Source organism: Lynx canadensis, chromosome E3 (genome assembly GCF_007474595.2).
Source record: "Lynx canadensis isolate LIC74 chromosome E3, mLynCan4.pri.v2, whole genome shotgun sequence".
NCBI classification, from domain to species: domain Eukaryota; kingdom Metazoa; phylum Chordata; class Mammalia; order Carnivora; family Felidae; genus Lynx; species Lynx canadensis.
In genome coordinates this window covers 8,231,754-8,254,048 of record NC_044318.1, presented here as the reverse complement: position 1 = coordinate 8,254,048, position 22,295 = coordinate 8,231,754, and positions in this window count along the sequence as shown.

Below are 22,295 nucleotides of genomic sequence, written 5' to 3'. Positions count from 1 at the left end.
ACAGAGGATGGCAGGGCCAGGTGTCCCCAGCCCAGGTCCACTTCTCGGCGGCATGCCAGGGCACAGCAATCTGCCCGTGAAATTCTGCCTGCCCCAAATCCACAGAGCACATATTTCAAATCCGAGTCCAGTTCGTTGAGGTGTGTTTTCACCTGCGAGCGACACAGCCACGGTATGGCGGTGGTCTACGTCCTCCAAATCTGATGGCTTCCACCCATGAGGGTCTCGTTTCCTTAGGGCGCAGCACGTCCAGCGGGAAGCACCTGCTGGTGTTCATTCAGTGGCTTGATTGTGCCGGCACCGGGTTCTCTGTGGTTCTGTGAGTCTTTCTTTGGTGATGGTTACCGCACATTCGCAGCAGCCGCCCAGGACCTATAAGCATCCTATCCCTTTTGAAGGCAGACAATCCCTGCGGGAAGAAAGGGAAATGCTGGCTTCAACTTATGCTCCTCTTTTATCAGAAAAGCAGTGCTCAGGGCGCCTGGGGGGGGGGGGGGCTCCGTCGGGTAAGCCTCCGACTTTGGCTCAGGTCGTGATCTCGTCGTTCGTGGGTCCGAGCCCCGTGTCGGGCTCTGTGCTGACAGCTTGGAGCTGGACACTGCTTCCGATTCTGTGTCTGCCTCTCTGCCACTCTCCAACTCACACACTCTCTCTCTCTCTTTCAAAAATAAATAAACATTAAAAGAAAGAAAGAAAAGCAATCCTCGATGCAAAGAGACCAGGAAAAGACTCTTGGGCTTTTCTGGCCTCCAGAGTGGATAGAAGCAAGGCAGCAGGAGGGGATGGCTGGGGAGAATCCCATCAACCGGTTAACCTCCACGACACCTTCGATACATCCTCCAAACCCGATGGAAATATCCGTGTGAATCTGGGGAGCATGGAGCCTCCAGTTTGGGGTCTTCAGAGTGTTGGGGCCCCAGGGGGGCTGGATATGCAGGTCTCTGTTCTCTTCTGCTTGTGCCCATTGGGGTTCTCTGAGAAGCGGATGTCAGGACGGAATGAGATGTATTGGGGTAAATGCCCACGAAGGAGAATAGGAAAGGGGCAGGAGCAGATGGGGAGACCTGTTGCGGGTCTCATACCTGTGAGAGGAGAGAGAGAAGGAAGGGAGTGATGGGCAGGAGAGCAGAGAAGGAGGAGAAGGTAGTGAGACCCCCCAGCCTGCCGTGTGGCCCTGAGGAAGGCTCAGCCAGGCCAGGGAAGAGCTGCTAAGCACGTGTGGCCTACTGGAAGGATCCTGTGCTTGGATGGGCTGGCACTGGTGCCCCTGCCCCACTTAGTGCCTGGCTGAGCATGGGCCAGGAGGACACAGCATCAGTGTGGACACCCTGGTGAACCCAAAGACACCCTGGAGGCTGTTAGACGACCATGCCCCTGGGAAGCAGGTTCTTTTCAAAGGAGGTATGGACAGGGAACCCCATGGCTGCAATGCCAGTCTCTCACACCTCCATCTGCCCCCCAAACTATTCACAATCACCCCCACCCACTGAGCCCCTGGAATTTCCACATGGCAGTGCCTCCCATGGCCCCAGCCATGGTGGCCACCGCTCTACCTGAGTGGTTTGGTGGCTCCTCGTGGCTCGGGGTGAATGTAACCTTCCACTGCCCCTTGTTGTGGGTTGAATTGTATCCCCAAAAAAGATATGTTGGAGTCTTAACCCCTAGCACCTGTGAATGTGCCCTTATTTGGATATAGAGTCTGTGTAGACATGATGCAGTGAAGGTGAGGTCATACCTAGTAAGACGCCTTCTACTTCCAAGACTGGTGTCTTTATTAGAAGAAGAAATTTGGACACGGAGCTGGCAATGAGACCTCTCTGAGCCTTAGCTTTCCTTACCTATAAAATGAGGATAGTAGTACTTCCTCAAGGAGTTCTGGGAAGGATTCAGTGCACATGGCCCGTGCGTGGGTGACTATTACCACTGTTGTCATTAGCATTTTAAGAATGAAGATGATGATGGTGATGTTCCAGAGACCCATTGTCTCCTTTAAATACTCCTCGCTCTGCTGCTCTCTTTTAACTCCCCCTTCCTTCTTCTAAAAAGCCCATGCTTGACTCCAGCGGCTGGAACTCCCAACTGGCAAATTAAGTACGAGTTTCAGGGTCTGAGAAAAGCAGGGACCCAGAGAGACAGCAAGCAAAAGAGAACAAATAAGAAATTCATAAAGGAGAGAGTGACAGCAAGGTAAAAAAGAGAACTGATTTATTTCAGCAGAATATAAACGTGGGTTATTTTAGAAAATAAAATTTTACATGGTGTGGTCTACTATCATCTTAGTTGAAATTGCATATGGCGGCAGGGTGGTATTTTTAGGGCATCGGGCCTCTGAATGTCCTACCTGTATGTTGTCAACTGTACTTCTCTCTCTAACCCTAAATGCCCCAGTGCCCCTCCACCAAAAGAGAGACTAGACATGGAAAGGTCCTGGGGTGGAAGAAAGGATGCAAAACCAGCTTGCCAAGGGCAGGCCAGCGGGGCTTGAGCAGGGAGAGGGAGAAAGAGGAGGTTTCGAGACAACCCCGTGAGTCCCAGGAAGGACTTTGTTTTTATCCTGAGACCCACTGGAAGCCATTGCAAGATTGTGAACAGCTTCAGGATGTGATTGGGCATTGTTAAGTGTCCCCCCGGGGTCTCTGGCAGCCATATGGGGCAGGGAACGGAAGGACCCAGCATGGACTGGGGAGACTAGATACAACATGCAGATGAGAGAGAAGGAGGGGACTCACTGCCGATACTCCTGTGACTTAAAAAATCCAGTCCTGCCTCTGACTTACGCCCCACAAACAGGCTGCAGAGTGCACGGCCCCTACTCAGAACAAAGTCTGAAGCTGTCTGTCCGCACAGGAGCCAGCCCAGGACAAGGAGAGGACGGTAAATGTCAGAATCAGGTGATCTGCAAAGACGTCACATGCCCAGCCCCAGAGCTGGCCGCAGCTCCATACGTCAGCAGATGGGAGCCTCATTTCCTAGAGCCCAGAGCAGGCGTGAGGCCTGAGGGCAAATCTCGATGCAGGTAACAGGCAACCAAGAATGGTAACTTGGAAGGAGGAGACAGGCAGGTGTGACTGAGGGACGGCTCTGTGCCCGGTACACGCGTCACCTCCTTTCATCCTCTCGGCAGCCCGGCGGGGAAACCATTATTCCCCCATTTCATAGGTGAGCAGACTGAGGCACCAAGGGCCCGAGTGCCCTGACCCAGCGGTCAAGCAGTTATGGCCGTGGCTACCTTTTCATCGATTCCTCAGTCTCTGATTTCTGGCCACGGGGCTAGACAGACCCTTGCGTGGGGCTGCAGTGACCCCCCGGGAAGGACTCCACCCCAGGACCAGACCACAGGCCTCCAGGGCGCTAAGGACTGAGGACTAGCCTCCGGTTTGTACCCGCCATACACAAGTGCCCCCCTACGCGCGTGCACCATCGCCTTCGGTCCGCACTGAGACGCCCTGACGGAGGCCCCTTGACGTTATTGCCTCAGTCTAACAGGTGGGGACATGGTTAGAGGCAAAGTCCCGGGAAAACAGGGCTGCTCCGGTGGGTTCGAGCCGGGGCCGGAGGCTCAGCGTGCGCGTGGCTAGCGTGATCGGGGTGTCCACCTGCTCTTGTATCATCTGCACGGTGACAGTGAGGAGCGGCATGACGGTTAAGGAGTGTCCGGTCCCTACAGCTTCTCTCTCTCTCCGTAGCCGTCTTAGAGAACCCGTGCTCGCGGCAGCCACTGGTCACACGCTGACCCAGGGCCCCGTGGCTGCTCCTCCGGAAACTGCAGCTGGTCTCCTTGCTCCGGCCCCGCCACGCACACACGTGCACACACACGGCAGCCGGAAGGGCCCTGTCACGATGGAATCCGGTCCCATAACATGAGTGCAGGAAGGCTGTACCGAGGGTGCAGCTAGAAGTGGCCGTACAGCAGCTCCAAGGGCAGCTCAGACCCCCAGGCTTGCTGGCTGGGGACCCGGACACGTCACCCGCCTGCTCTTGGCCTCGGCGTTCGCTTCTGTTCTGTGTGCAGAACGAGATCACTGCCACTCACAGGGTGTTGTCGGGCGTGGGAAACTCAGGATGCTCTCCAAGCGCCTGATGCCCGATATCTGAGCAAATATCAGGTATTCAGGGTGTAATACCACGTGACCTCCCTGGATAAAGGCGCCTGTCTCCTGAAGTATCTTCAAGGCTAGTTGCAAACCTTCCTTGTTCGGGGAGGAGCCAACGAGTGTGCAGAGACGAACTCCATCGGGCAGAGGAGTCCAGGGACGGGCCTCAATGCTCATCATTTCTGACCTTTCCCGATGAAGTTTTGCAACGACGCAGTACATAGAGGCTTCATCTGAGTCAAACGGACAGCAGTCACTTCCACTGTTTTATCTCCGGTTCTGGCTTCTGGTGGCCCAGAGTACTTCTGGAAGCTGTTTTCCCCGATAAGAAAATGATCAGTGCTCACAATGTACGTAAACAGCACGTGGCCTTGCGTGGCCATGGCAAGAGGGAACACATTTGTTGGAGGTACAGATATTGGGTTCGATGGTTTCTGGCCAAAGAATCCAGAGAGTAAGGTCCAGGGAATTGGTACATACTCCTTTCCTTCTTGGACGGGTCCCCTGGGATTAGTGCTTACAGTTAGGCTGAGAGCCCTGAGCTTTTATTTGTCACTTTGACAGAGGGCATATTTCCCCTATTTTGGTTCTCCTTTACTTGTCCATTAAAATCACCATCATTGAATGTTGAATGTGCTCTTTAAAATATTGAAAGTAAAATACTGAAACCCAGGGTGCCTGGGTGGCTCAGTTGGTTAAGTGTCCGACTTTGACTCAGGTCCTGATCTCGTGGTTTGTGGGTTCAAGCCCCGCGTCGGGTTCTGTGTGTACAGCTCAGAGCCTGGAGCCTGCTTCAGATTCTGTGTCTCCCTCTCTCTGAGCCCCTCCCCCCACTCTCTCTCTCTCTCTCAAAAAATAAGCATTAAAAAAATATTGAAAGCAGCTAGCTAACAAGTTACACAGGGCTGATGGGAATTTGGGCAACTTTTTTGTCTTTTTAGTCTTTCCCAGATTAAAGTTTCTAAAATTCCCACAAATTATCTGGGTAATAAAAACTAAAGCTATTTTCACTTCCAAAGAGAAAAAAAAAACACATCATCATCATTACTGTCATCTTCGTCGTCGTCGTCTTCTTCTTCTTCTTCTTCTTCTTCTTCTTCTTCTTCATCATCATCATCATCATCATCATCATCATCATCGCAAATAAGATCAGGTAGTGGCCAGGTTAGCAGGCTTGCATCTTGCCGTATTTGGTGGGGTTGGTGTCTGACGTCTAGTGGTGGCCACTGTGGCAAGGCCAGCTGGGAAGCCGGTGAATTAACTGCCTGGTTTTCAGTTAAGCGGAACCTGGAAGTTACTTTCGGGCTGGCTGTTGGCATCTAAATTGATACGCCAGGTGGGGCAGGTGTCTGTGCTCACCTTTTCCCACTTCGACCTCTATTCATGGAGGTGGGCAGCCTCCTCTGAGCCCAGAGACTGGGAACCTATTTGTTCAACACAAGTAGCCTAAGTCCCTTAGCGTGCAATGAAAGGGGGTAGGAGAAACATCATAGAGACTTCTGGTCACTCCAAGCCAGCCTGGCCTGAAGCTTCCTGGCAGCGTTCGGGGAAAAGGCAGCAGATTGAAAATGAAATGAAAAACTATTTAATCAGTATCTGTTAAGTATCTTCAACGGGTGGACACTGGACTAAGGCCTGATGCTCACTGGTGATCCTGAGACAAAGTCTGCCCTCGTGGAGCCCACTGTCTAGCGGAGAAGACAGGCAGTAAATATACAGCAGTGAGCTCTCAGGGAACCAATCTGAGAAGGGTAGTAATGGATAGAACATGAACTGGGTGCTGAATTAAGGGTCACCAAATAGGAGCGCCTGGGTGGCTCAGATGGTTGAACATCTGACTCTTGATTTTGGCTCAGGTCATGATCCCAGGGTCCTGGGATCAAGGCCACATTGGGCTCCATGCTGAGTGTGCAGCCTGCTTAATATTTTCACGCTCTCTCTCTCTTTCTGTCTCTCTCTCGAATTAAAAAAAGGGAGGGTCAGCAAACCGTAATCTAAAAATGATTTTTTATATTTTATTTTGTTTGTTTAAGGTGGGTTGCACGCCCAGCATGGAGCTTAAACTCATGACCCTGAAATTGAGGTTGAGCTGAGATTGAGTCGGATGCCTAACAGACCAAGCCACCCAGATGCCCCAATTTTTTACATTTTTAAAGTGTTGTAAGCAAAAATAATAAAATGCAACATGAACTTTAGGTGGCCCACAAAGCCTAAAATGTGTACTGTCTGGCTCTTTGCAGAGTATTTGCCAACTCCTCGAAGGGAGGAGAAAGAAACAGGATGTATGTAGGCAGAGTGGCCAAGGAAGCTTCTCTGAGGATGCAGCATTTAAGCTGAAACCCAAAGGGGCAGGAGCCAGCTAGGGGAATAGCTCATGTGGTCCAGGAAGAAGATCAGCCAGTGCAAAGGCCCTGAGGCAGAGAGAAGGCAAGTGTGGCTGGAGCATTGTGGTGGAGGGGTGGGGTGGTGCGAGGGGCCAGGGGCACAGCGTGCAGTCCTTGTTGTTTCTGCCCCACTGGGCATGGCCTCTTGAGGTTGAGCCAACTGAGGGCTTTTGAGGGACCATGATCATTCTTCCTCAGAAAAGAAGGAGGGAAGCCTATCTCATTCCCCCTCCTAAGTTGCCCAGGACCCGTCTGGCAGGCAGGCTAAGCTGGAACTCAAAATACAGATTCCTGTTCTCCCTTCTCCTAACAGCTGTTGAGGAGGTTAGAGATGGAGTACAGAGACTCTGAAATTTTTTTAAGTTCCCAGGCAGTTGTGATAATCAGCCAGACTTGGAAACCAAAATGTATATAAAGCATCACGCAATTTACTGGGCACATAATAAAGACTCGCTCATGTTCGCTGCTTCAGGATATAACAGAACAGCTTTAGGGTAAATATAGGACCTTGGTAGCATGGTCAAGAGCGTGGACTCTTAGCCAGGACACCTGAATCCAGATCCTACAGTTAATAGCTGTGTGGCCTTGGGAAAGCTTCTTAACTTCTCTGAACCCCGGCTGTCCCATCTTCAAGAGTTAATAATCGTGCCTCTTTCACAGAGTTGTGTAGTTTAAAATGAGTCAACGCATGTAAAATGCGGTTGAACGGTGACCAACAACTGATACTGTGCTGGAAGCTGTCAGAATTGGACGCAGGGTTGAGGACATTATAACATCCAACCACCTTAGAAATGGCCCATAATTTGAGGAACCGTGCACAACCTCCGAGAATTTGTGAGAAGCCAGAGAAACGTAACTTTTCCCCCATTCTCTCAGAGAGAGTCACACTGGAAAGTTCAACAGGATTCTATGCAGATTCCACAAGGCTGTTAAGATGTTGAAGCTAGATTAAGAAGGGGAAAAAGAATCCCAGAAAATGTGGGATGTAACAAGGTTGAGACAGCAATGTGGTCTGTTTTCCATTCTAGCCGCACCAGCAATTAATCAGCTTGACAACAAGCAGCAATGTTGTTCTTTTCCAAGAGACGGTCGTTTAGCACAGCCCCAGACGAGGGAGCTGATGAGACCAAATGTGCCTGCACATGTGTGCACACACAGGCACACGCACGCTTTCCTTCAGCTCGAGGATAATAAAAGTAGCCGAAAAGGACTTCCAGAAAAAATTAGACCTCAGTGTTGGTATGAGTCCACATGAAAAAGAGAAAAAAAAAAAAAAAACTGGAAACTCTTAGCTCTAGAACCAGGCTTCTATGTAGCAAACAGAAACAAGATGGGGGGAAGGACACAGAAATGCCTCCCCCCACCCCAGGCAGGCACATCTAGAAGATTTTCCCCTGTCTTCTGCCAGCTTTGAGAAACCCAACTGAAATCCAAGAGACCTGGCTATAAGTCTCAGCTCTGCCCCTTCCAGCTCTGTGACCTTGGGCACATTTACCGAGTCTAAGATTCCTAACTGAGAAACGAACTTACCGGAGAGCATTAAGCTTGTGATGTTCTAAGCGACCATATAGCTTCTTGGCACACTGCCCCACACCCAGTAACTGAATCTTGCACCATTTGTTTGCGATGATGTATCCACCGTGACCCTTCAGTTTCATCCGTAACTCGCTCCGCGTATTTGCTCCATGAAGCTGAATTCCATAAACAAGGTGGCCTCCTCTTGGTGATGCCTCTGCCTCTCCAGCCCAGCTCAGGCACTAAGACACACACAGATGATGGTTTTACCTGAAAAAGATCCCAGGAACCTTCCCAGATAATGCCACGAATGTCTCAAGCTGGACTTCATGGCCAAAACTCAAGCCGTCGGAGGTCTGAAATGCTCACTTAGAAAGTTCCCTGTTTGGGCTGAGCATCATTCTCTCCTCCGATGCATGCGTTCCTAGGAGACCACGAATTTGCATTCTCACTGCGAATGCATTGCCTTGCTGCAATGCAGTGCACAGGAAGATATATATATCTGCTACAATAGAAGTGGATGCATTTGTCTTCTGTGGCTGCTGTAACAAATATACCGCAAACTTGGTGACTTAAAGCAACAGAAAAGCATTCTCTAACAGGTCTGGAGACCAGCAGTCCAAAGTCACTGTCACGGGGCTGAAATTAAGGTGTCAGCAGGGCCATGGTCCCTCGGGAGGCTCCCAGGGAGGATCCTCCCTGCCTCTTCCAGGTCCCGGTGTCTGCTGTCACCCCTCGGCGTGTGGCCGAGTCCTTCCAGTTTTCAAGGTCAGCACGTGCCAGCCTGTCTGCCTCCTCAGTCACAGTGCCCCCTCCTGTCCTGTGTATGTTCTTTCCCTTTGCGTCTGTCGTGTAAGGACACTTACGATTGCCTTTAGGACTCACTGGGCAGTCTCCCTGTCACAAGGTCCTGAGTACAATCACAGCCACAAAGACCCTTCTTTCCCAAATTAGGTCACATTTACAGGTTGCAGGGATTAGAACCTGGTATCTTTGGGGGCCATTGTTCAGCCACTACTGTGGGGGACACGAGGCACCCTGTGAGATGGGAACCGCGTTCCCTGGTGAGTACCTACCATGTACGGAGTGCTTCCCCCAAAAGAGCCTGCTGTGCTAAATATCATAATTTCCATCCTATCGATGATGTTGGTGTTTAAAAAAGAACAACGGGGGTGCCTGGATGGCTCAGTCGGTTAAGCGTCCAACTTCGACTCAGGTCATGATCTCGCGGTTTGTGAGTTCGAGTCCCACGTCGGGCTCTGTGCGGACAGCTCGGAGCCTGGAACTTGCCTCAAATTCTGTGTCTCCCTCTCTCTCTGCCCCTCCCCCCTCGCGCTCTGTCTCTCAAAAATAAGCTTTAAATTTTTTTTAAATAGAACAGTAAAACAAGCTTAGAATAATGGCAGCATTTAGGGTTTGTTTTGTTTTTTTTTTTTTCATTAGCCAGGAAGTGGTAATTAATCAGCCTGACACAGAGCATGGGCTGTTTTTTTCTGCTTGCACCATTGGACCCTCGTCCCAAACTGGCCAATGACAGCTAATACGAGGAGTGCTTTGATTAGCCAAGATTTGTGGATTTGAGGCTTTCGGGGCATAGTGTCCATTGGTCCTTATATCAGCCTCTCTTCACTTGTCAGCTTGCTCCCTCAAACTGAACTCCCCCTAATGGCCCAGTGCTCCAGTCAGCGTCCTTTGCACCCACGCTGCTCGGTGTGGTCCACAGACCTATGGCATCAGCGTGACCAGACAGAGCTTGTGAGGAATGCAGATTCTCGGGCCCCACCCCTGACCTCCTGAACCAGAATCTGGGTATTCCGGAAGATCCCCAGGCTTTTCAAATGCTCAACAAATGGAAGGAGCCCTGAGCCTGGGCCAATCAGACACCCTTGAGGTGAGGTTCAGGTTGCTTGACTAACCTGCCTGATGTCACCCAGGTGATAAGGGAACAAGGTGAGGTCTGAACCCAGGGTCAGAGCTCAACCCATCTGAGATGCTGACTCGTGTCTGTCTGGCTCCTTACCGGGGCGGATGGGCAAGGACCTTGCCCTCAAGTGGTGGACCGACACCAGCAGTCCAGAAATTAGCGGGACGTGTGGGCACAGAAAGCTAGGTGCTGGGCTGAGGGGAAGACACAAGCCGGGTGTGCCCAGCAAAGGCTTTCTAGGGAAGGAAAAACACGTGCAAAGGTAAGACACACACGGTATGTTAGGGACAGATGGTCCCGGGTTCAGGGAGACGGCCGAGCAGAGGTGGCGTGGGAGATGGGGTTCAGCAGCCCGCGGCTGGACTCAGAAGATCAGAGAGCCCAGTGCTGGGCTGCCTGCACGGTGACAGAGGGGTTCGTTTCTGCTCTAGGAAATGGCAGTCTTAGAAAGTCCACAGACTTGGGATTTCTGGAACTTTCTCATGCTTTCCCTTAACTTGGCTTCATGGTAACCTGAGAGGCAGGCAGAGAGCCCTGTTTTACAGATGAGCAAGGGGTGCTCCGAAAACTCGTGACCCACGTTGCCCGAGGCTGGCTCTCGAATACCAGGCAGGCTTTCCCTTCGTATCTTGTCACACCCAGGAGTCATTTTGTCCCCAGGAGGTAATTTTCTCAGTGTTGACTGGTCTTGTTTCCCTGCTTGTCCTTGGAGTGTTTCTATGCAATGGTCCCAGAGACGCATCTAGGCGTAATGTGAGGAAACTGAGGCACCGATGGGGCAAGCGGCTTGGCTAAACCCATGCCATACGCGGCAGAGCTGGGGACAGGCATAACGATGAGAGTAACAACAGCAGCAGTGGCAGCTGCCGATTAGCACCACCCTCGTAAGCCAGGCGCTTTGCTGGCCTTCCCACGTTTCACTTTGATCAGCCACAGAATTGGGTATCACTTTTGTGACAATCGTAGAAGTAAGTGACCAAGTCTCAGGATGGTTACACATTTAGGAAGAAGCACGCCCAGAGCCCAGCTCCCGAGACAGCAACAAGCCGGGATGCCGGATGTGACAGCCCAAAAGCCTGCTCGGTCTATCACTTCCCGAATGGAAACATGCCTGTAATTGTATCAGCTTAACTCAGCACAGGGAGGGGGTCTGGCGACAGGTGATCTGGGTCTGCAAGTGGCAAGCCTTTCCAAGCTGCGGGTCAACGCTGCTGGTGCCCTCCATTCCCTTTGTCACCTGCTTGGCGGCTGTCACCAGTGATTGAGCTGGAGCGGCTGACATCACGCACTCAGACACAATGACCAGGTTTCCATGTTTTGATCCGTGAGCTCACTGAGGTCTAAAAGAAAAGCAAGAAAACTTAATCTCCCGGGATCACACGTCGAACCTGTCCAGCAGGAGAGAAAGAGAATTCACTTTTACTGACCACCTGCTATTGCGAATCATTGCACGGTGGCGCCATGCCGTGATCTTTGGGCAGTAATGGCTCATGAACTTGCAGAGGGAGACGAGTCAAGTGCCCAATGCTGTGCCTGGCACAAAACTCGTGCTCGAAAACAGCGATGCTGCTGTTCTGAGCAGCGATGTAAGCCTTCCCAGTAAGCCCGTTTTGGCGGCTTCCCCGTGCTTAGCGCATAATAGGTGACCAATAAACGCTCATGCAATGAGTTGCTTCATGCATGGAAGCAACTGGACGGGTGTGATTATTCCCACGTGGAGTAGGTGTTTGCCCGTCTCTTGCCGGCTATCCAGCACCCGAAGCTCCTTCTGCCACCCACATCTTCCCCACCTTTTGAAGCAGAGCCCGCCCCTACTTTAGAAGGTGAAAATGCCAAATGCCCGCTCTCTCAGGTCTCAGTGACTGCCAGGCTCTGCAAATCGGCTGCATCTTCTCTACAGTGGAATCGGAGCAACGGGCACCAAAAACAAGGAGGACGTTTTGAAATCGTTTTGAAAACCGCTAGTGGCTTGGTGGCCGTGTCTTCCTGTTTCTCGGGCATATAAAGGGCACCGGGCTAACGCCGTGCCCAGACGTCCAGGGCCGGCGCTGGGGCCCGTGCAGGCTGTCGAGTGCTGCTAGGGGTGATGACCACCAATTCTGGGCATCTGGGGGAGCTGATGCCCCTGCACAGCTTTGCACCTGCCTCTGGTCTTGTCTGGTCCTTCCCTGTGACTCCTGTGCTTGGCTCCTGCTGCCTGCGACTGAAGTCCCCGACCACCCGTTCCGTCAGTCACCTATGAAAACAAATGCTGCTGAGATGGGAAGTGACCTGCCCAAGTTCACACAGCTGCCAAGCGGCCAGGCATGTGTACAAGCTTTGGGGATTCCGGAGCCCATGCACTTGGAGCCTCACTGACCTTTTGAAAAGAAATATGTTTCAATGAAACCACTTGGCTGCTGAGAATGCAAATCAGATGCCTGGTTGCAGGAGTCAGGCATCTTTTCCCTGCTTGGTGCACATGCACACCACATACTCACGTGGACCAGTGGGCGCGTGGGTCTGTCACGCGAACCTCTTTGTGGACACACTGTACAGAAGCCAGCCTGGCCATCTGCACCTCGGAGTTCTGGTTAAAAGGAGAAATCCATTTGTCCAGCATCAATCAAAAGAATCCCTCAAACTCAGGCAGAATGGACTCAATTTTTAATTGAGTTCAAGTCAGATAATTACTCAGCTGCCCATAAAACTCATTTTAACTTATTAAATGGAGCTTCCAAAATAGCATTGCTATGGAGTTTGGCCAAATGCATGGGCAATTTGTCTAAAGAAAAAGTGCTTTGGGCTGAAAACTGGATCCTTTCTTACCCAGCAGCCGAAGGACTCCGGCAAGTAACTCAACCTCTCTGAATGGTAGTTTCCGTGGCTTTCAGTGACTGTGATATTTATATCTGCCCCCTGGCAGTGTTGAGGATATAAATGAGATGTTTATGTAAACTATGGCTTGGCACAGAGAAGGTGCTCAATAAACGGCATAAGGATATAAGAAGGATTCCCTCAGAGTGGATTCCCAGAACTGCCAAGGAAAACGGCACACAGCAGTCTTACGAATTCTTGATTTCATTTCCAACTTTATTTTCCCCCTAAAAGCTTGCACCAAATTTCACAGCTATTGGCAATTTACAAAAGCACCCATTTTGTAAATAATTTTCACCAGATCCTTACCGACTGGCATGGGTCACTGAGCAGTGGCATGTCAGATGGCAGAAATGAGGGTCGTATGGCAGGTAAAATGCAGTGATTCATGAACTGATGAAGGATTCACACGGGTCACATTCAACCACAGTGCTGGGCACAGGGGTCATGGTCAAAACATTCTGCCTTCAGTGATGGGTGCCCAGAGGACTCTTGTGCTTCTGTGGTCAGATCCAGAGCTCTAAAATTTGCAAGGGACTTGTGGGCTCGATCCAACATCCACTCAGTGCAAGAGGGACTGAAGCTGAGGTCTGTGCACAGAGAAGGAAGAAAGCCAAGTATCAGAAAGACAGAATGCCATCAGGGAGAGAACATGGCAGGTGGACGAGTGGGCTTTGTTGGAATTCCCTGAGCACAGTGCTTCAGAGGAACGAGAGACAGAAACAGAGGAACATGCGATGAATTCTGCAGTCACAGTCACAGAAGTTCTTTCTCTTCTAGAATGGAGAGGATGACCTTTCATCTGTCCATTGAGAGCTGGGCACAGGAAATGATTTATGACAGAACTCCCTGGCATTTGTGGATTTCTGAAGCCTGTCCTGCTTTATTTCATGATCCAAGTCGTGCACAGAAGAGATTGTGAGAACTTGGGAGCCAGACAGGTCTGCGTTCAAAGTCGAGCTCCATTGTGTATGATCCATGTGTCCTGGCTGCTCTGCCTTAGTCTCTCGTTCTCAGACTCTTCATTCAGCCTGTTTTGCTCCCTCCCATTGTGTGGCTGCAGGCATTAGAGTTAGCCACCCTTACCTCGGGGAGCTCCGAGAGCAATCCAAGAATCAGCCTCCTTCCTGTCCTCTGCCAGTTCACACACTGGGAGAAAACCATTATAGGTGCCCAGACCCTCGTTGGTACAAGTGAGAACAATACCCAAGTTCTGTAGCACCTGCTGGCTTGCACATGTCCAAGGACCTACTGAAGGTGCTGGTCATTCCATGCTTTGGAGATCTGAATAGTGCACACCAGCTTGCACCTGCTCCAAGTGAATACATCTGCGTGATGTCCTTGGGCCACCTGTTAATCCCATCAAGAGCAAAAGTACCTACCTAATGTAATTTATTTGGCAACCTCTCAGCGAGAGATGCCAAGACTCCCAAAACATTAAGTGTATTAATGTCCCCCCTTGGAGGAGATGTTCGCTTTTAACCAATGTTAAATTCTTCGGCAGCAAGTTCTGGCCAGGAAACCTGTCCCTGCTGTGGGGGAGAAGGATCCAAGTGTTCAGCTAAACGGCACCTCATGAATAATTTTAATTTCTTCTAAAAGGGAAAAACAATAGAATTCAGTCGCTGTCGGTGCTTGGTGACTGAACAGCAAGCTTCTTCGAACCAATTGTTCTGACCCAGCAGGGGAGCTCGCCCTTGCCCTGAAAGGATGGTACGAGATGATTTATGACCGCGGACCATACACCTTCTTGGCTTTGGAAACAAGGCTGGTGGCGGGAGAAGATCGGAAAAGGATGGTCTGATTGCAAACTTCTAATTAATGTATGTTTTATTTATGCTTATGAAACCTGAAATATTAATGGAGGCAAGAATGCATAATTGATATGCCCCCTAGAAAATGTGCGTTATGGTGCGCAGACAGGAAGCCCCAAGTGTCCTTCTGTCAAAGAGGCGAGAAGCCTCCGGCTGCCACTTGCAGTTCTGGAGTGCTTCGTGTTTCTGGAAGTCTAGAAATCTCCGTGCACCCTGGCAGCTGGTATCAGAACGATGTTCTTTTTAGTGTCTTGTCTCTTGGACGAGTGTACCATTCCACATTTCTTGGGAGGAAGAGAGAGGAGCCAAAGAGATCTTGTATTGATGGAGTCCTTAACACATGACAAGCATTTTTCCAGTGTTCTCATTTATCATCGTGATAATACCAACCCTCTTTTAAATCCTATTTTATGGGACAAGGATGCAGAAAGGTGAAGTGACGTGCCTAAGGTCACACGATGAGTGAGTGGCAAAGCTAGAGTTCCAAACATATTCCCCCCGATGCCACAGTGATCATTGCCATGGGCAAGACCCCCTAGTGAGTGCTCAAAATAGTGGGGGGTCTGAGGGTGACTCCTGGCCCATCATTTCCAAGAAGTAGGTTGCAAGCAAGCCAGCCATCCACTCTGTGACTCTGTTTCCTTACCTGTAAAACAGGGATAACCACAGTCCTTGCATCACAGAATTATTATGGGATTGAGTAATACCTATAAAACCTGAGGACCTGGCACGTAATAAGCACATGATAAACTTTAGGTATTACTATTACTACGACTACAGAAACGGGTCAGAGAGACGATGGGACGCCAGATGTTGTAAGAAATTAGGTTTTCGCGCTGAGTGAATCAGGGCAACGCTGCAAGGTTTTAAGCCAAGGAAATATCATAAGAAAAATGTGATCTGACTTAGGTTTTGAACGGTTTGCTCGAGCCGTTGTGCTGAGTACAGACTGTGGAGGGAAGAAGGCTTCCAGGAAGCCTTTGGGGAGGCTTTTGAGGAATCCAGGTGAGGGATGCTGGCGGGTGAGAACATGGTATGAGCAGTGGAAATGGGAGAAAAGGCGTGGATTCTGACTGTGCTTTGGAAGCCGAGCCCAACAGGGTGAACTCATGGACCGTTATGCGGGGTGTGAATGAAAGCAAAATCAAAGATGAACCCAAACACTTGGGAAGGGGCGACTGCCCTCAGACGGGAAGGATACGGTGGAGCAGGTGCTTGGAGGCCCATCTGGGGGCTTCCTTGTATTTGAAGTACCTGCCAGACCCCCCAGGGGAAATGCCCAGTGGCCGGTTCTGTACATGGGTCTGGGAAAGGCATATTGTCCAATTCTCTGCTTTTTGTTCCTGGCTGCAGTTTGTTCTCTCCTTATAAACACTTGGGAATGAAAGGGGAGAACATAAAAATGCACCAGCCTTTTGCAAAGACTATTATATAATGTCCTAGGACTCCCTGAAAAATGTATCTAATGAAAAGGCAGAAGGTGGTGGTGGTGATGGTGACAGACAGAATATTGGCAATCAGCTCAGACAAAGAAAGTAACAAGAAAGAGAAAAGGAAGGAAGGAACATAGGAAGGAAGGAACCAAGGAAGAGAGGGTTGGAAGGAGGGAGATAAACACCAGTTTTAGACATTCAAATGGCAAAGTGATTCTTTGTCTTAAGGAAAAGTCAGCTTCCAGAGGGAGGGAGAGGGTGTTGAAATCATAGCCGAATGAATGCATGGGTTTGTCTGTTTCTCAAAACCCAGGCAGGGGCTGATCAAGGAGTGAATGCTATCAGAACTCCCAGAAGCTTCATTAGAGTTGAGTTTCTGTGTCTGCCCTGTGGATAACACCATGCCCAGGGTCCTCCCTGAGGCTTGAAAATGCATAGGAGCTCCCAATGGAAAGACACAGTGAGAAAAGGATGGAGAAGTTAGCCTCTCTTCTGTGGGGTCGTATCCATGGGCTCAGCCACAAGGCTGGCACATAATCTGCTTTGCCTTATTAATCATCGCAATAACCCTATGATACGCATGTCAACCTGTTCCTGCTGATGAAGACAGAAAGGCTCAGAGCATCTGAGTGTCTTCTCAGCAGCTCACATAGCTCTAGGAAGGGGAGGTTGGATCAAAACCTGAGTATTCTTCCATGGTGTCAAACGGGCTCCCTTGAAGGGGACTTTGAGAATGCAGTGAAATACCCCGATAATCAAGGACCAGGACAGATAGGCGGAATATACATGGGCTTTCCTGAGAGCCTCTGAGGGACTGTGGAAAGGTTACAAGTGGACCTTGTGCCCAGCGCCAACTCGGGGACCCACAGTGCTCACCCTGAGCAACATTCCTACAAGGTTTCAGCTTCCGAACCGCCCCTCCCCCCGCCCCCGTGGGGCCCCTCCATCCTAGATGGTGAGCTCTGCCTTTAAAGTCAAGGATGGTGTCTGTTTTGTCACCAACGAGGTACTCCAGTGCTTGGAAAAGCCTAGAGTGTTGTAGGGAATAAATAAGATAAAGAGAAGTGGAGTGACTGAGTGAAACAAGATCCCAAATCACCGATTGTTTCATTATATTCATTGTCATCATAATACCATGAAACCTTGACCTTATGTTTAACGCGGGATCCGTGTTAATTGGACAACTGTTTTGTGTGGGGTTCTGTGTGGGGCTCTGTGTGGGCCAGTGGAGACTCCGTAATGAACGGTGCAAATCTGGCCTCTACCTTTGCGGAGCTCCCACTCCAGAGGGAGAGGAAGAGATCACAACGCTCCCTGCACAACTAGCTCTCCGGTGACTATTTAGGGGAGAGGAAGTGCTACAAAGGTGAAGTTCACGGTGGGAAGAGGGCCTTTCCCATAGATAGATAATCTGGTGTGCGGAGGTCGGGGAAGGCTGCTTCCACGTGAGGTGATGTTGGAGCTGAAATGAGGGAGAGAGAGAGAGAGAGAGAGAGAGAAGTGGGGAGGAAAGAGAGAGAGAGAGAGAGAATGAGAATTAAGGAATATCCAGCCTTGAAAAAAGCAGGAAATCCTGCTGTTTGCAACAACCAGATGACACCAGAAGGCATTATGCTGAGGGACACAAGCCAAGGACAGAAAGACAAATGCTGGGTGATTCCATTTCTGTTTCTAACATAGACTCCCAGAAGCAGAGAGTAGCATGGTGATTGTCCGGGGCAGAGGGGGAGGGGAAGTGGGGAATCTTTTTTTAAAGAAGGAGTAAAAGTTCTTTTAAAAATGTAGAAAGCAAGTCTTCTGGCCTGATGTTCTGGCCCTCAGCTGCGGAATGGGATGAGCAGGGTAATCGCCGTGAGGCTGATGTACAGGGCACCCAGACAGCGTTCGTTCGTTCTGTCCTCTCCCCCACCCGCCCGTTCTCATCAAATTCCCAGGTTGCACAGAGGCCGCCTCCACTGCAGCACTGAATGGAAAGCCCTCCTTTTAGCCATCTCCTGTCCCCACCCTGAGCCACGTTACTTCCGGCAGGAGGGCCACGCTTTAGAGACGAGATGCGTGGGGCTTCCCTTCTGCGGCCAACTCTTTCCAGACTTCCACAGACAGGGATTAGCGGCAGTGTCCTAGCCACAGCATGGCTGTTTGACAATGGCAACTCTGTGCTGTCATTTGCTTTCACTGAGCAGACAGTAGCCTGTCACACTGCAGCTTTGGCCTAGGTGCATCCTGGAAACAAGGCCTCAGAGGGGTGGGACCTGGACCCCCACTCAACCTCTGTCGTCCCAGCTAGCTCCACTTTGCCGGAGGCTGTGGTCTCCGGCAGTAAGTCAATTTCCCGCACACCCTGGACTGACCACCAAGAGAGTCCAAGATCAGCATGGTGGACAGATCTGTGCAGTGGCTCAGGGACTAGTCCCAGCTCAGATGTCTGGCTTTGAGTAAAAGCTACTTCCCACCTCCATGCCGCCATATTGGAAAATGGGGTTCCACAGGAGCAGTGCTTGCTTCCTGGGGTTGATGCAAGCGAAAGTCGTGGTGTTTATAAAGTGCATGGCTTGTACTTGGCACATGTCTGCCCTAATCTTTGAACATTTACTATCAGCTTGAGGTACATCTTTCTGGACAATCTTTCTCTTCCTTTACACAAACATGTACACGGTCGTGCGTGTTTCCTCCTCTTCTCATAAAAAACAATGACACATGTGTGTATTATATATTTATACATATATAATTATATATAACACATACATAATATATAACAAAGTTGTATATAATTATATTACATACAGAATTTATCATTCTGCAAATTATTTTTGTTTACTCAAAAATATCATGCCTCAGGCTCAGTCGGTTAAGTGTCCAGCTTCAGCTCAGGTCACGATCTCATGTTTCGTGGGTTCAAGCCCCATGTCAGGCTCTGTGCTGACAGCTCAGAGCCTGGAGCCTACTTTGGATCGTTTCCCTCTCTCTCTGCCCCTCCCCTGCTCATGCTTTGTCTCTTTCTCTCTCAAAAATAAAATTTAAGAAACATTTTTTAAAAATTTAATAAAAATGTCATGCCTCTGTTTCCCCCAAGGACATCCTTGGTACCTGTCCATGCTGGCACATAAAAATCTTCTTTGTTCTTATTAAGTGCTGCGTACTATTCCTTGAAGTGGATCTCCACAAGATGTGATGGACATTTAGGTTGTCCTGTGTTCGATTATAAATAATGTAGCTATCAGCCTCCTCACACACGCTTCTTCATGCATATGTGTGAGGATTTCTCTACCACAGGTCTTATTTCTAAAGAATGAGACATTCGTGACAAATTGAGACTGCCCTTCCCACATTTGATTATGGATCATATTTGTTTTTAGTGTATGAAAACCTGAATTGAATACAGTTGTGGTCAAAGTATCTTTTCTTGATTTTACTTCTCACTGTACTATGTATTCTTATCGCCAGCATGGTTTACATATTGTACTATAGAGGGGCGCCTGGGTGGCTCCGTCGGTTAAACGTCCGACTTCGGCTCAGGTCATGATCTCCCAGTCCGTGAGTTCAAGCCCCGCGTCGGGCTCTGTGCTGACAGCTCGGAGCCTGGAGCTGCTTCCGATTCTGTGTGTCTCTCTCTCTCTCTGCCCCTCCCCCCCTCATGCTCTGTCTCTCGCTCACAAATAAGTAAAACGTTAAAAAAAATTATATACTGAACTGTAGAGCTCCTGTAGCCTAATACTGTGCAAATATTTCCCAATTATATTTTTTAACTATGTACCTTGAAGTAATTATAGATTCATAGGAAATGGGGAGGAGGGGGGAAGTTCAGTGATGTTCATCCTTCGTCCTTTTTTTCCCCACTAAGAACATCTAGCACAACAAAGAACTGGACATTGATAGAACCCCTGGAGCTTATTCAGATTTCGTGAGTTTTATATGCACTCGTGTGTGTGCATGCGCGTGTGTTTCTATACGTTTCTCATACGTGTGGATCTGTTTGACGGCCATCGGAAGGGAAACACGGGGCTGTTCCATCGCGAGGCTCCCTGGCCCCTTCTTCCTAGCCACACCCACCCCTCCCCACACGATCCCCATCCCCGGCTCCCCTGGTCTGTCCTCTATGATTTTGTTATTTCAAGAATCTTATATAAATGTAACCATACCATATATAGTCTTTTGAGACTGACTTTTTAAACTCAGGATAATTCCCTTGAAATCTGTTCAGTGTGTTATTTGTATCAATAGGTTCCTCCTTTTTATTGCTGAATACTATTCTGTGGTACGGATGTACCAAAATCTGCTTAGTAATTCACTCACTGAAGGACACTGGGTTCTTTCCAGTTTGGGACTCATCGAAATAAAACTTTTTTGAGAGAGAGAAAGAGAGCTCTGTCAGCCCAGATGCGGAGCCCAATGCAGGGCTCAAACTCACAAACGGTGAGATCATGACCTGAGCCAAAGCTGGACACCTAACCGACTGAACCGCCCAGGTGCCCGTAAATAAAGCTTCTATGAACATTCTCGTGCAGGCTGTTGTATGTTTTTCATTTCTCTGAAATAACTGCCCACAGGGCAGTTGCAGGATTATATGGCACGGGTGTAGTTAGTTTCTAAGAAACTGCCAAACTGTTTTCCAGAGTGGCTGTACCCTGTGACATTCCCACCAGCAATGTGGGGACCGTCCACCTTCTCCGCATCCCTGCCAGCATTTGGTGTTGTCACTGTTTTTTATTTTGGCCACGCTGATGGCGTTGTAGTGAAGTCTCATTATGGTTTTAATTTGCATTTCCCTCATAGTTAGTGACGGTGAGCATCTTTTCATGGGTATATCTGCCATCTGGATCTCTCCTCTGGTGAAATGGCTCTTACTGTCTTCTGCCCATTTCTTAATGGGACTGTTAGTTTCTTTACCACTGAGTTTGAGACTTCTTAATAAAAGCTTCTCTTTCTAACATTCATTTTGAAATGCTGGATGTGCCAAAGCAGAATTCTGATCACATGGACGTGGGGAAAGACCATCCTGAGCCTCCTTTGCAGAATTATCACGCCTCTCAATGATGCATAGTTCAGCCTCAGAATTTCTCTTATATCCTACTTTATTTTTTTTTCAACGTTTACTTATTTTTGGGACAGAGAGAGACAGAGCATGAACGGGGGAGGGGCAGAGAGAGAGGGAGACACAGAATCGGAAACAGGCTCCAGGCTCCGAGCCATCAGCCCAGAGCCCGACGCGGGGCTCGAACTCACGGACCGCGAGATCGTGACCTGGCTGAAGTCGGACGCTCAACCGACTGCGCCACCCAGGCGCCCCTCTTATATCCTACTTTAAATCAACAGGCCAGGTGGGTATGCCTTAAAAATATCTGATTTGAGAAAAAAAATTTTTAAACTACAATGACCAGAATTCTCTAACTGCCAGCATACTGCTGAGTGATTATCCACGTAGTGACTAAGCAGGGAGTACCCCCATCTGATCTCTTCTCTCTTCGATGCATGCCCACCTGAGGTGCACTGAAAAGCTCTCATCTGTCTCCCTGTTGTAAAAAAGAGAAAAGAAAAGTGAATATTATTTTTACATGTTGCCAAGAACTGAAATTTGTTATGGTCGAAGGCATAGGCTCTGAGTCAGACAACTTAGGGTCAAGCCCCAGCTTCACCAGATAGTAGTGGTATTAGATCTAGTCAGTGCAGTTGTTCATGTTGTGCACTGTGCATGTGCATACAGATGAAGAGGTGACTGAGGGCTGACTCCAGATTGCCCTGCAGTCGCTAAACTATGCAGGCTGGCTTGTGGTTGGCTCCATATGGATTTAGGGGATGCTGCTTCTTCACATAGAGGTGCTAATCTGAGCTATTTATATTAGTTATAAGGCCCCAAAAGGGGATTTTGTTCCAGTTCAAAAGGGGGTGCCTTTTTTGATTTGCACATAGGCTTTCAGAGGCTGACAGAGGCCCTACGCTGTGTTTCCTTGGGCAAGTTACTTAGCCTCTGTGGGCCTCAGTTTTCGTACCTTTGAAATGTGGGTAACAATAGCACCTATCTCAAAGGATTGTTGGAAGGGGTAAGTGGGCTAATTCCTGTATCAAGCTAGGCAGAGCATGTGGTATGATAAACGTTCAATAAATCTGAAACCATTGTTATTATTACTACTGTTTAATGATGCAGGTGGACCGACTCACCTGTGTGACCCAGTCTGCAAACCGACAGTTGGAAGATGAGACTTGAGTGCGTTCACCAATCGGGACAATACCGCTGTTTATTCAACTACAGAGCTTCTCATTTATAGCTGCAAAACGCT